The sequence below is a fragment of the Heterocephalus glaber genome, unplaced genomic scaffold (genome assembly GCF_053883595.1).
Source record: "Heterocephalus glaber isolate CG9 unplaced genomic scaffold, H.glaber_assembly_v1.0 deba00001662, whole genome shotgun sequence".
Taxonomy (NCBI): Eukaryota; Metazoa; Chordata; class Mammalia; order Rodentia; family Bathyergidae; genus Heterocephalus; species Heterocephalus glaber.
Window position 1 is genome coordinate 13,528,995 of NW_028258403.1, and position 14,811 is coordinate 13,543,805.

The following is a 14,811-nucleotide window of genomic DNA, read 5'->3' on the forward strand; positions in this document are numbered from 1 at the left end:
TTTGCAGGTTAGTGCTCAATTTAATGGCAGGAAATAGCAGTCATTTTACAAGAATTTTCAGAGATACACAAAAACTTATAGGTAACTAAACCTCAGGCTGATCTATGGGTGGGATACCCAAAGTAAAAGAGAAAGGAAAAAGAAAAAAGAAAATATTAGATCTCCAGAGTATTTACTAACACTGTCTTTATAGATGAGTAAACCAAGGCTCAGCAATCAATGGGAACATAGATAACCAGTGTACATCAAGGCCAAGAATTCAGGCTTTCTGAAGCCCATACTGGTGCAAAGTGATTTAGATACATCTTGTGATTCATTTATTCTTTTTCATAATCATTTTCAAGCTTTTATTTCATGGTTCATGAGTTCAATATCAGAAACATCAGCATATATTATGAATCTATTTGCATATGGTACTACATTCTATAAAGCAAATTAAACAAAGGTAGTGCTTGTCTTATAGGAATTTCCTAAGGCAGATAGACCTCATAGAAATACCATGTATATTACTGAACAAATAGAGCAAATATGTAAATTGCATAACTTTTATCATGTCAGATGTTGAAGGAAGAGATTCTCACAATTGATTGGTAGAAGGAAAGATCCCATTTTCATCATTGTATGAGAGGGGAGTAAAGTGCTTTACCTGGTGCACTCAACACTAGAGTATAATTTCTTTAGTATATTTTTTATATTTTCCATGTTTCGCTCAGGTTTTTTTTCCACCTGAGATAAATTAGATTCTGAGATTCTATATTGAAAGTAATAGTTCAATCAACAAATCTCCTGAAGCTTTTAAATATGTAACAATTTTAAGCAAAATCTTTTCAAATCATGGAAAGCAGCACTGTTCACTTTTGTATATGGTCAGGTATGGCCTATCATTACTTCTAATTGGCTCTTCCTCAGTTGCAGGCAAATAGACTTTCTGAGACATGATGGTGAAAGTTTGAAGACTGCTAAGTCTGTATTTAGTATCTTCAATGTCCTCTTTCTACCATTTTCCTCACTCTCCCAAATCTGTGTGCTCTGTCACCAGTTCCCCTACAGAAGATGATTCACTGTCAAGTTATATGTATTGACCAGGAGCTGATTAATGTGGAGAGGAAATTAAACTAGTATTTGCTTTCTTAGGGCTTTCCCTTTGACTTGTGAAATACAATATTTTGTCTAGCTAAATTAAATTCGGCAAACACCTTCTGAATGTTGCCTACAATGTCCTACAGTGTGGACTTATAGACACAAAGACAAGACACATTTCCGGCCATGAGGAAGGTACAGTCTAGTCAGGAGATAGATAAGTAACAGCTAATTATAACAGCAAAATCATTTCCACATTAATAATTTAATTTAAGTCATCACAGTCACATAATTGACTTATTCAAACTTTGGAGAGAAGTACTGTGATGATCATAAAATTGTTATCACCTTCACTACTACTGTCTGTTAGAATTAGTCTCAATATGACAAAGAAGAGTATAGAACAATTAGAAAAGTGGATTTGGTAGAAGAAAGGGAAAAAGAGAGTGATGTAGTTTGTGTATTTTAAAAGTCTTAGGTTTTTTTGGGGGGGGGGCGGGTACCAGGGATCAAACTCAGGACCTTGTGCTTGCAAGGCAGGTGGGATGCCACTGAGCTAAATCCCTGACCCAAAAGTCTTATTTTTTGTGGAGCAGTTTTAGGTTCACTACAAAATTAACAGGCAGGTACAGAGATATCTTATGTACTTTCTGCCTCAGTACATACATAGCTTTCCGTATTATCAACAATCCTCACTAGAGTGGTACATTTGTTATAACTGATGAACCTATACAGACATAGCATTGTTACCCTAAGCCTACAGTTTACAATAGATTCACCCTATCCTGTGCATTCTATGGATTTTGGCAAGTGTGTAATGATATATGTGCATCTTCATGGTTTACAGAATTATTTCACTGGTTTAAAAATCCTCTATGCTTCACTTATCCTATCCATCCTCTCTCCTTCCCCACAAACCTCTGACAGCTATTGCCCTTTTTACTGCCCCCATATTTCTGTCTTCTTCAGAATGTCAGATTAGTTGGAATCTTACAGTATCTTTTCAGATTGACTTTTTTCACTTAGTAAGAAATATATTAAATCTCCTCCATGTTTTTTCATGGCTTGATAAATCATTTATTTTTAGCACTGAATAATATTCTGTTGTCTGAATTTACTACAGTTTATCTGTTTTTTTACTGAAAGACAACTTGGTGTTTACAGGTTTTGGGAAATGTTAATAAAGCTTCTGTAAACATCTATGTAAAGGGTTTCGTGTGAATATAAATTTTCAGCTACACTGAGTAAAAATTAAGGAGCATGATTACTGGGTTTTATGATAAGAATATGTTTAGTTTTGCAAGAAACTACCAAATTGTTCCAGATTGACTGCCATTTTGCTTTTACACCAGCAACAAATGAGTATTAATGACTGTTGCTCCACATCTTCACCATTATTTGGTGTTGTCAGTGTCCTGGATTTTGGCCACTCTAATAGGGGTGTGGTGATACCTTGTTTTAATTTGGAATTCCTTGATTACATATGATGTGGAGTCATCTGTGTACCTTCTTTGGTGAGATGTCTATTAAGGTTTGGATTTTTGTCCTCTTGGTGAGGTTTGTGGATTCCTTATATATTTTGAGTAACATTTTTTCTCAGATAAGTCTTTTGCAAATATTTTCTCCCAGTCAATGGCTTGTCTTTTCATTCTCTTGACATATTTAGTAGAGCAAAATTTTACTTTTAATGAAGTTTGATTTAACGGTTCTTTCTTTCATGAATTAGGCTTTTGGTATGGTATCTAAATAGTCATAATTAAACCCAAGGTGGTCTGGATTTTCTCCTATGGTATCTTCTAGAATTTTATGTGTTTGGATTTTACACTTAAATCTGTGACCTATTTTGAGTTAACTTTTGTGTACGGTTTATGGCCTGTGTCTGTCTGTCTTTCTTTCTTTCTTTCTTTCTTTCTTTCTTTCTTTCTTTCTTTCTTTCTTTCTTTCTTTTTTTCTATCTTTCTTTTCTTTTTCTTTTGGTATGGAGGTATGTAATTGTTCCAGCACCATATCTTGAAAAGGCTGTCTTTTCCTTGTTGTATTGCCTTTCTCCATTTTCAAAGATCTATTGACTATTTTTATGTGGGTCTATTTCTGTGGTCTCTATCTGTTCAATTTGTCTATTTTTCTGAGCAACACTGTCCTTGTTACTAAACTTTATAGTAAATCTTGAAGTTGGATGTTGTCAGTCTTCCTACCAAACTGAGAGGACTACTTCAATATAATATTATGTTGGCTATTATGTATTTTGACTGTCCATATAAGTTTTAGAATTTGTTGATAATAAATGACCTGCTGGGTTATTTTAATTCAAAGATTATCTATCTGTCTATCTATCAAGTTAGGAAGAACTGATCTCTTGACAATATTGAGTCTTCTTATCTATAAATATGGACTATCACTCAATTTATTTTATTTTTTTAATTTCTTTCACCAGAATTTTGTTTTTCTTTTATAGATATTGTATATATTTTGTTAGAATTATACCTAAATAATTTTGATGAGCTAAAATAAATGGTATTATCTTTTTTATTTTAAATTCCATCTGTTAGTTGCTAGTATATAGGGCAGGAATTGACTTTTGAATATTAACCTTGTATCCTGGAACTTTGTTATACTTGCTCATTAGTTCCAGGAAGTTTTGTTTATTTGTTGTCAGTTATTTCATATTTTCTAGATAGATGGTCATGTTATCTATGAAAAAGATAGTTTGATTTCTAATTTCCCCATCTGTATACCTTTCCTTTTTTGTGCTTGTTTTATTGCAATAGGTAGGACTTCCAGTATAATGTTGAAAGGAGTATTGATAGGGAACATCCTTGCCATTTTCTTGGTATCAGTAAGAAAGCTGCTAGTTTCCCACTGTTAAATTTGGTGTTACCTATAGGGTTTTTTTTTTTGAGGGGGTCATTATTTTTTACCAAGTTGAAGTCTCTTCTATTCCTAAATTACTGAGAGGGGTGGTTTACTATTGGAAAATAAAAATACCTTGTTGTAAGAACATTTATTAGTCTATTTTTGGAGAAAATGCAGTTTTGATAGTCAACTGAAGGTGGCATTATATTCTGAAAAAAGGAAACTTTTTGTAAAAAGTTTCAAGTTTTAGTTCATATGGTTTATTTGAGAGTTTTGTGACAAGTAACCACCATGTGGTTCTCTTGATCTGTATTTTAAAATATAAAGTACCTGTTTATTAGCTAAGAATCTCTTTTCAGCTTTTTTAAATGAACACACGTATGATAAGCATATGGGTAAAGCTTTTTTTCATCTTTCATTTCTACAAATGCTAGTAAACAAAATTAGTGGAATTGATGACATGGGTTTTTCTTTTTGCAATGGGACTAAATCTATTTTGTATTTACTTCTCTGTTGCTTACTGAGTTTAGAACATGAACAAAATTTAACTCTAAATGGAATGACATGCTCTGGATAAGATAAGGGTCCAAGATTTTTGAAACTCTGATAGGAAAAAGAAGTGAATGAAAACTTTCTTTATAAGTAGGTTTCAGTTTACTTTTGTTTTAGGAAAACTGTTTGAATAAGTCCCCAAATTAAACAAAAATATAAGTCAAGTATCTTTTGAGAGAAATACTGAAATTGTTTTTAGGGGAAGAGAAAGTAAAACATTATTTGGGATTATAGATGAATGGAGAAATACCTGCTGTTCTGGTGGAGAGAGGTTGTAGGTATAGGAGAGACTTTGTTTTCTCTTTGAAGGATTGTATGTGAGAAAGCAAGAAGAGAAGTATAAGGGCTGAATTTCTGGGACTTAGGTGCCAATTGTTGCTTCAGTACATGGGTAAGAAAGTTACTAGGAGCACAGATTTTCCCTTTAGAAGGACATGGAGCCCTGGACATTGGCAATTTAGGATTTTTGGCAGAAAGTTGATCTGTGTACACATGGAATTTTACAGGAAAATTTCAAGGTGTTTTGAAAAATGGGTTTGGTGGTCTCATAGTGAGGTAACAAAAATATTCCCTGCCAGAAACAGCAGGAACTGAGGAATCACAGTCAGAATTACTACAGTAAGTAATCTGAGCAATCACAGATGAGTGATTCTATCCCAACCTAGTGAAAATTTAACACAGTAGTTATCTTAACAACCTTGTATCTGTCTAGAAGAAATAAGATACCAAAGAATATACAATAGTTTATTTTACAAAAAATAAAAGGGAGCCTTCTCACATAAACATAAAACCAAATTTTGAAAACAAAATAAAAGACAAAAAACAGAAAACAACTGAGCCATACAACTAGAGTTTACTGGTAAACAATCTCAGATCATACCAGTGTTGCTATCAGCTAGTTCAGTAACCATAGAAGATTACTGTTTCAATGATAGGAGGCAGCAGCTGCAACTTTGAGACCACAAGGTGTCCAAAAGGTCGAGTGAAGTAAGCAGTGGACAGTATAATGTAGTCAATGCATTTTGCTCTGTATGTAATTCTGAATGCCACAGGGGCTACTTTGCTGTAGATGACTTAATCATGACAGTGGAGGGTATCACTTTCCCACATTAACACTGTAATATATGAGGGGAGAAGTCTAATGTAACTTTGAAAATATACTGTTAACCACTTATTTAGTTTACTATGAGATGGGTTCCAGATCAGCCTCATTTTCTTCTATACTTGCCAGAACATGATGTAGAAATTATATAAAATTGCTATATAGCATTAGTGCTGATTTTCACTTTAAGACCATGACCTTAAGAGGTCTGCTTTTGCAATTTCCAAGAATTTAAAGGGAATATGTGACAAAAAGGAATTTTTTATTGTTATATGTTTGAGTTATATAACATGACATTCCTTTTGAGTAACCGGTTCATATATATCATGTCATGATCACTTTTGAACCTCTATCCCATCCTTTCCTTTCCCTCTTTCCCTGATGCCCTTCCCTATGTCCAAAAAGTCTGCCCTTTTCTTACCACCTCCTTTTTATTCTACTCTTTAATTTATTTATGTTTTAGGTTTCTCACATAAGAGAAACCATGCAATATTTAATTTTCTATATATGACTTATTTTACTTAACGTTATGTGCTCAAGATCCATCCATTTCCTGAAAATGACTAGAATTTATTTTTCTTTATGTCTGAATAAAATTCATATATATATATATATCAGATTGTCTTGTTTATTGGTGAGCATCTAGACTTTCAAACCTAGCTATTATGAATTGTGATGTGCATGTATGACTATAGTATGATGATTAATTACTGGAAATATACACAGGAAAGGTGTAGCTGTGTCAAATGGAATTTCTGTTTTAGTTTTTTTTAGGAATCTCCATGCTGATTTCTGTAGTGGTTACACTAGTTTACATTTCTACCAACAATGTGAAATGTAGAAGTGTACTTTTTTCCCACATTCTCACCAGCATTTGTTGTTTTTTTGTCTTCTTGATAATTGGTATTCTGATTGGAATAAAATGGAATATAAGAATTATTTTGATTTACATTTTTCTAATGACTAAAGATGCTGAACATTTTTTCATGTACTTATTGGCCATTTGTACTTCTTCTAAGTGTCTATTCATTTTATTGTCCATATTTTGAATTGTGTCTTTGTTTTCTAAAGTTTTAATTTTTTGAATTTTTAATAAATTTTTAGATATTAGTCCTCTATCAGAAGAGTAGCTGACAGAAACCTTTTCTCATTCTATAGGTTGTGTCTTCACTTCGTCAATTGCTTTGCTATACAGAAGCTTTTTAGTTTAATATAATTCCATTTGGTGATTCTTGGTATTATTTCATATGCTCTTAGAGATCTATTCAGGAAGTCCTTCCCTGTGCCTATGGATTCTAGTGTTTCCCCTATGTTACCTTCCAGAAGTTTCAAATTTGACTTTTATTTGATTTGATTTCAGCACTGGGTGAGAGGTATGGGTCTCACTCCATTCTTCTGCACATGGATAACCAACTTTCTCAGTACTATTTATTAAAGAGGTTATTTATTAAAGAGGTTATCTTTTTAGAGTTGTATATGTTTTTTGGCTCCTTCATAAATGACCAGATGCCTGAAGGTGCATGGCATTGTTTCTGTGCCTTCTATTCTATTTCATTGGTCTATATGACTATTTTTGTGACAGTACCATGGTGTTTTTGTTATTATAGCTTCACGGTATAGCTTGAAACCTGAGATTGCGACACTTTCCTTTTTGTGCTTTTTGCTCAGGATTACTTTAGCTATTCTGGGTCTCTTCTGGTTCTAAATAAATGTTATGACTTTTTTCTAGTCCTGTGAAGAATGTTGTTGGCATTTTAATTTTAAATTGTTGTTGTCAATAATTTTAATAAGAATTGCATTAAATCTGTACCCGAGTCTCTTTAGTTGTTCTGTTGTTGCTCTCTTGATGTCCTGAATCAATTCAAAATACTTACCTTTCATAGCCATTTCTACTTTGTCAAAGAGCCAGAAGTCACACAGTGCCACATCCTTGAATAAGGTGAATGTATCTTTTACTATAATAAATTTTTAAAATGTAAACATTCACCATATATTTCTATCACCCTTTGTATACAGTTTTTGGTAATGTGGCCACTTTAACTATATGATTTTACCTATCTGTAAGAGGGATGTCCTTCCATTTTCTAATGTTCTCTCCAATCACTATCTTCAGAGTGCTATAGTTTCCATTATAGAGCTTTTTCACATCCTTGATTATTTTGCTTCTTAGGTATTTAATCCTTTTTTTGAAGCTATTGTGAATGAGATTGTTTTTCTGATTTCTTTTATAGTGGTTTAATTACTGGCGTACAGGAATATTATTGAGTGTTGATTTTGTCACCTGCCACTTTGCTGAATTTGTTCATTAGCTCTAGTAGTATTCTTGTGGAGGATTTTTATTTGTTTATTTTTCTGTCTAAAGTATCATAACATCTGCAAATAAAGATAGATGTTTGACTCCTTCCTTTCCAATTCATATCCCTTTGATTTTTTTCTCTTGCCTGATTGCTCTGATTAAAATTTCAAGTGCTACATTTCAGAGTTATGAGAATGGACACCCTTGTCTCATTCCTAATTTTAGAGGTAATGCTTTCAGGTTTGTTTTTTCCCACTTGATATGCTGTTGGTGGTAGGTTTGTCATATATGTATTTTATCAGTTTGAGACAAGATCCTTCTATACCTATTTTCATCAGAGTTTTTTTTTTAATTATGAAGGGATGTTAGATTTTGTCAAAGGCATTTTCTGCATCTAATGAGATTGACCATGTGATTTTTACTCTTGATTCTGTTTATGTGTATTACATTTATTGATTTTCATATGTTGTACCATCCTTGCATCTCTGAGATGAAGCAGACTTTGTTACGTTGCATAATCTTTTTAATGATTCATTGAATTCTTTTTTTTTTTTAAAGTGTTGTCTTTAATTGAAAAGCTAACAAACTGTCTAGTTAGATTTCTCCCCCAAACCACAAACTTGGTAGTTACTGAGTCCCTAGGCAACATACTCAAAGCTGAGAAGATTAAAAATTTAAAAACAAATAAAATAAGACCTCAGGTCCAACTAGGGGAGCCCTGCTACATACAGGCCTATATATACCAGTGATACTGCTTGGCTCTGGAGGCTGGAAGACATCCTAAACAACCCCATTTGGAACAGTTATTTCAAGTAGCCTTTTTCCAGTTTCCAACTTCTGAATAAGGATAATATTTTGTTAATTCTAGTTCAGAAAACTTTTTACAAGTTGTTTTATTTACAGTGCTAACTTTTAAAAGCTCACTAACATCAACAGGACAATAAACTAGGAAGAAATCACTTTACAAAAAGAGGGAAAGCTCAAAATGTCAACTTTCTACAGAGAACCCACAGTTCCATTTTATTGAGAATATTTGCTCAGACTAGAAGAAATTCAGCCATTGGTTTGGAACCTATACTGAAACTACACATACAATGAGAACAGCATAGTACAACTGATTTGCTGTTGCATTTGTCTACTGTTTGTCTAATATTAACAATTATAAACAGACCAGTGCAACTAGTATTTGGAACAATCCTTATAGTGTTACAGTGTCAGGCACAATGTTTCACTTCTCTTAACACCACTGGTTCTCCTTGCGTACCTGGGCTTCCTCCTCTTCAGTAAAGTCATTTTTGATATTGAAGGTCTTGTGAATCTCCTCAGGAGTTTTCCCCTTGCTCATATTGGCAACAGTCTTGCATGTAACATCAAGCAAACCTTTGATGTCTAGGAACAGTTCCTTGGTCAACTTTCAGGAATTCTTGGTCCCAAACAGGAATATCACCTGTTTGTTTTCTTTGTTCTCATCATCCTCAGGAGGAGGAGGTTCATCTTTGTGGTGGGTGCCCTTTTTTAATATTGCTGCATTAACATTTGGTAGAGGAACTGGGTTATCATCTCCTTCATCATCTATTCCCAAATCTTCCAACATGGCCTTGATTGTCACAGACTGTTTGGCAATTTCAACATCAACTTCAAATATCTCTCCATCAGAACTCTGCAACTTAATTGGAGGCACAATGCTTGGTCTCTAGAGGACAGCAGGCCCGAGGGAGACTGGAGCAAGTAGACCAGCCCAGACGCAGGAGAACTGCGGCAGATGAAACCACTACTCTGATTTATTGAATTCTGTTTGCAAGTTTCTTATTAAGGATTTTTGCCTCTGTATTCATCAAGGATATTGGCCTATAGTTTTGTTGTTTTTGTTGAGTCCTTGTCTAGTTTTGGTATCAGAATAATCCTGTCTCAGTAGATGGAGTTTGGCAGCATTTCTTCCCTTTCAATTCTGTGGAAGAGTTTGAGGAGTATTGGCATTAATTCTTTTCTGAAGTTTGGGTTAAACTCAGCAGTGAATCTGTCAGGTTGTGAGCTTTTCTTAGTTGGTAGAGTTTTTATTATTGCGTCAGTTTTATTCCCTATTATTGGTCTGCTTAGGATTTTTGTATATTTTTGGTTAAATTTTGGCAAGTCATGTGTGTCTAGGATTTTATCCATTTCTTCTGATTCTCCAATTTATTGGAATATAAGTTTTCAAATTGGTTGTAATCCTCTAGATTTCTGTGCTGTCTGTAATTTTCCTTTTTCTTGTCTTTCTTTTTTTTTTTTTTTTTGTTACTGGGGATTGGACTTGGGTCCTTGCGCCTGCATAGCAGGCGGCCAAACCACTGAGCTAAATCCCTGGCCCCTGCTTTTTCATTTCTAATTACATTGATGTGGCCCTTTTCTCTCTTTTTTTTTTGGTTAAATTTAGTTAAGGATTTATCAGTCTTATTTTTCAAAGAACCAACTCTTTGATTCATTGATCCTTTGTGTTTTCTAAGTCTTCATTTCATTGCTTTCCACTCTGACCTTTATAATATCTTTCCTTCTAGTTTTAGGTTTGAATTTTTTTGGTTTTTCTAGACCCTTGGAATGTATCATTAAATTATTTAACAGTATCATTCTGTTTATCTAATGTTGACCTGTATATTTATAAGAGTGGGATATTAAAATTCCCTACTAGGTGTTAGTGGTGTCAATCTGTCCTTGTATGTCAAGTAACTTTTTTGTGAAATTAGATGCCCTAACATTCAAGCCATATATACTTAAAATTGTTATCTCTCTTTGATGAATTATTCCCTTTACTGATATATAATGACTTTCTTAGTCTTTTCTGACCATTTTTAACTTGAAATTAACTTTGTCAGAAATCAGAGTAGATACTCCAGGTAGCCTTTGGTCTCTGGATGCATGTGGTATCGTTTTTCATCTTTTCACTTTCATTCTATGTGTTTATTTGTGGACAATACAAGTCTCTTTCAGGCAACGTATAGTTGGATTTTGATTTTTTATCCATTCTTCCATTCTGTGTCTTGATTGGGGAGTTGAGACTGTTTACATTGAATGTTATCATTGAAAAGTATTTACTGATTAATGTAATTGTATTATTTTTCAGTACTAATTCCTTGTTTTTCTTTTGTTTAACTGCTCTCCCAGTGAGATTTATTCTTTCCTTTTGGATGTTTGGGTAATGTTGACCTCATTGTCTCTGTTTAGTTTATCCTTGTACATTTAATATGGATTGGCAACTAACTGTTTTCTTTTAGGGCTTTAATAACTTCACTCCAAGTTCTCCTGGCATTTAAGGTTTGTGTTGAGAAATCTGCTGTCAGTCTGATGAGCTTGACTTTGTAAGTTACTTGGTGTTTTTTAAAACAGCTTTTGTATTCTCTCTTTGTTCTTAAATTTGTGAGATTTTGACTATGATGTGTGTAGAGAGGTTCTTTTCAGTGTCTATTTGAGTATTCTAAATGCCTCATTTACCCTGGATATCTGTCTCATTTTTTAGACTTAGAAATTTTTCTGCAATAATTTTTGTGAATAAATGTTTTATACCATTAGATTCTAACTCCAACCTTTCCTATATTTCAATAATCTTTATGTTTGTTCTTTTAGAATCATCTAAGGGCTCTTCAATCATCTTCTGATTATCTCATTTTTTGACTATTATTATGTAAGTTTTATTCATCTACCTTATCCTCAAGATCTGATATTCTATCTTCTGATTTATGGTGCTTACTACCAAATATTTAAATTGAGTTTTCACTTCCAGAATTCCTGCTTGATAGTTTTTCATATTCTCTAATTCTTTGCTGAAGTGGTCTTTCATATTCTTCATTGTCTTCCTTAATTCATTCAGCTGCTTATTTGTTTCTTCTCTAAACTCATTGATCATCTTAGTGGTTGAATCATTTGGCAGTTTATTTACAACTTCTTTAAGTTGGTTTATCATCTTTTTAATTGATTCAGTCAGCTGCTTATGTATCCTTTCTCTGATTTCTTCCATCATTTTCAGTGGGTTTTCTTTTTGGGTTTTTTGATCTAGAAATTTCTGTACTCCAATGTCTATGAAATTAGCTCTTGGGGAGTTAAGAGTTTTTTGAGATATCTTTTTGCTGTGTGTTTTGGGGGTGAAGATGTAGTTCAGTTGATATAGAAGGCTTTTGCACTATTATGGAAATCTCATTAGTAAGTGGATTCCTTCTTGTGATGTGTTTATGGCTTTGCATGTGATTCAGTGCCCAGATCATTACTCAACCTATCAAAAATATGAGGATCAGTCCATAGCACTATATTGGAAGGAGAGAACAACTATCAGTAGTACCAACAGCCAAATAACCCAGTCATAATTAATATATAATTTAGAGCTTCTTTGAAAAGGTCTCAACTCTTTCAATAACCCACAAAGACAAAGAATTAATAATGATAGAGAAAAATCTGGGAGATAGGAGAAACTGAAATTTAAAAAGAAGTTAAAGAAAAAAGAAAAATAAAGAAAGACAGATTAAAATAAAATTTAAAATAATTATATATGATAAATATATACTATATTTATATATATTATTTTTATACTTGGAAAGGAGGAGGGAGAGAAAGTTTGAGAGGATATATGTGGGGGCAGAAAGAAAAGAATAAAAGGATGGAAATTTTAAATAGTAAGTAAAGGAGTCTTTATGGAGATTGTATCAAATTAATAAATTAACAGAAACCCAGTGGTAGAAGAATTAAGCATCAACCTTTGGTGAGGAAGAACCTTACAGGTCAATGTAGGACACAATAGAGATATAAACAATGTCTAATACTTGTACACAGTTGCTCATGACATACCCCCTCACATACTCTCTAAAATAAAAAAAATAGAAAATTTTGTTAGTAGTATTTATATACAAGAGAGAAAAAGTGAGGGAGGGGAAGTTTGAGAGGGAATGAAAGAGGAAGTAAGAAAAGAGGGTTGGGCCAGGGATTTAGCTTAGTGGTTCCAGTGCCTGCCTTGCAAGCACAAGGTCCCGAGTTTGATCCCCGGTACCAAAAAACAAATTAAAAAAAAAAAAAAAGAAAAGAGGGTGGGGAACAAAGGACTTAGACAGTGAGAGAGGATATAGGGAGATTGAGTCGAATTAATAACCTAACAAAGACATTGATTTTACAAACCTCGTGAAACAACCCTTAGTGTAGGGGAACCTAATGTGAGATGATAAAATATTATAGCATTTAGATTAATCTTAGTAGTATATGTAAGAAAAAAATAAATAAGGAAAGGGAATAAAAGGAGTATAAGAAAGTGCAGCCAAGAGATAGAAGAAAGGCGGGGTAGGATGAGATTGTAAATGGAAAATAAGAGTAGTGATAGGGAAATTTATCCAACCGTTGAACTGACAGTTGGGCAAGGTTAGATAATGCTAAGACACAACCATTGATGTGGGAAAATGTGACTAAACAACATGTAATGTTACACAGTCAAGAGCAGAAAACTTACATATATAGCTGTATCCATACATACACACAAATACAAAGGCCTAACAATCAGAAAATCTAACAAGAAATAAATAAAATAAAATAAAAAAGAAGAGGACAAATAATTGCCCTGCTTTTTTTTGGTTAGGGTGAATGTTTGAACTCAGCTTGTGTATTCTATTATCTTTAGTGGGTGGTACTTGGGAACCTCTAGCAATGTTAGAATGGGCACCTCTGTCTCTGGTAGGGGGCAACATCCAGCTCCCAAAAAAGTTTCTTCCTCAGGCTCTGCTCTTTGCTCCCCTCTGTTCCCTCTCTGGGACTCCAGTGTCCTCCCTTTATGGCTATGCCCTTGTTTTGCCCAGCTTTTCTCTAGCTGCAACCTTACACAGGAGCCAGTACACATACCCCACACTCCTGTGTGCCAATCTGTTGGCTCAGTAATGCTCCTGGTTGCATTTGTTGTTGTTGTTGTTGTTTAAAATTTGACCCATGAGTCTATTGGTTTCTGGGGGCCCAGCAGGAAATAGCTTCTTCCGAAACTGTTCTAGAGTTATTTTCCTATCCCCGCTGATTTCATTCCCTGGTTATTCAGCAGTGACTCTACCCCAAGAATTAAGTAGTGTTTTGAACTTGGTGGGAGAAATCCCACTATGCTGAATTTAAAGACTTCTGTGGGTTGGTAGGAGAGTGCCCAGGTCTGCCTACACTGAATTCTGTACCTTTGGGACTTGGTAGGAGAAAGTACAGTACAAGCATGCTGTGTGCAGAATGCAGTGGTGCTACCTCAGAGAGAGTCTTTTATCTACCCGGACTTCATGGGTCACAGCCTCTGTTTTCACTGTCTCACAGATCCCAGAGTGCCTGTTCCAGGTTCCTGACCGGAATCCTGACTTTGCTGCTGTCTGTCCCTGGGGCTCATGTTGCTATCCCAGCCTGTACCTCCTGAGCAGTTTTCTAGCCAGCACTGTCCTTGGTGCTTTGCTGCAGAGAGACCCTCTATGGCAAATATTTCTCTGACTAGACCCATCTCCCAATGGGAGAAGAGCTATGCACAAGGCACATTGGGTACTGGCATTTAGGCTGGGTGCTACACTCAACTTCTTCCCTCAGAAAAATCTGAATATTTCCCAAGATGATATGTTGGCCAGACCTGGACTGAAAACTGCTGGAATCAAGAAGCAACCCTACTTCTTATTCTAAACACCTCAGTTGCAGGATTTCAACTGTTGGCCTTCTTCAAATTGCTCTCCCTCGTCTGGGTTTCCTTTTACCACCTGTAGCCTGTACCTATGAACTTTTAACCTCAATTTTCTTTTCTTTCTTTCTTTTCTGGTGTTTATTTATTTTTTAGACAGGGTTTCACTATGTAATCCAGGACATCCCTGAACTTGCTGTGTAGCTCAGGCTGGCCTTGAACTCATGATCCTCCTGCCTCAGCCTCTTGAATGCTGGGGTTACAGACATGGGCCAATGGACCAAGCTGAGACTC

General features: G+C 34.6%; 1 protein-coding gene and 1 pseudogene across 13 annotated transcripts in view; one reads left to right on the forward strand and one right to left on the reverse strand.

The window, feature by feature from the left end:
* Akap6 (A-kinase anchoring protein 6) overlaps positions 1-14,811 on the forward strand; it is a 642,973-nt gene that overhangs the window by 327,476 nt on the left and 300,686 nt on the right. The gene's annotated exons all lie outside the window — the stretch shown is intronic.
* On the reverse strand, positions 9,112-14,349 carry LOC106007937 (S-phase kinase-associated protein 1 pseudogene; annotated as a pseudogene).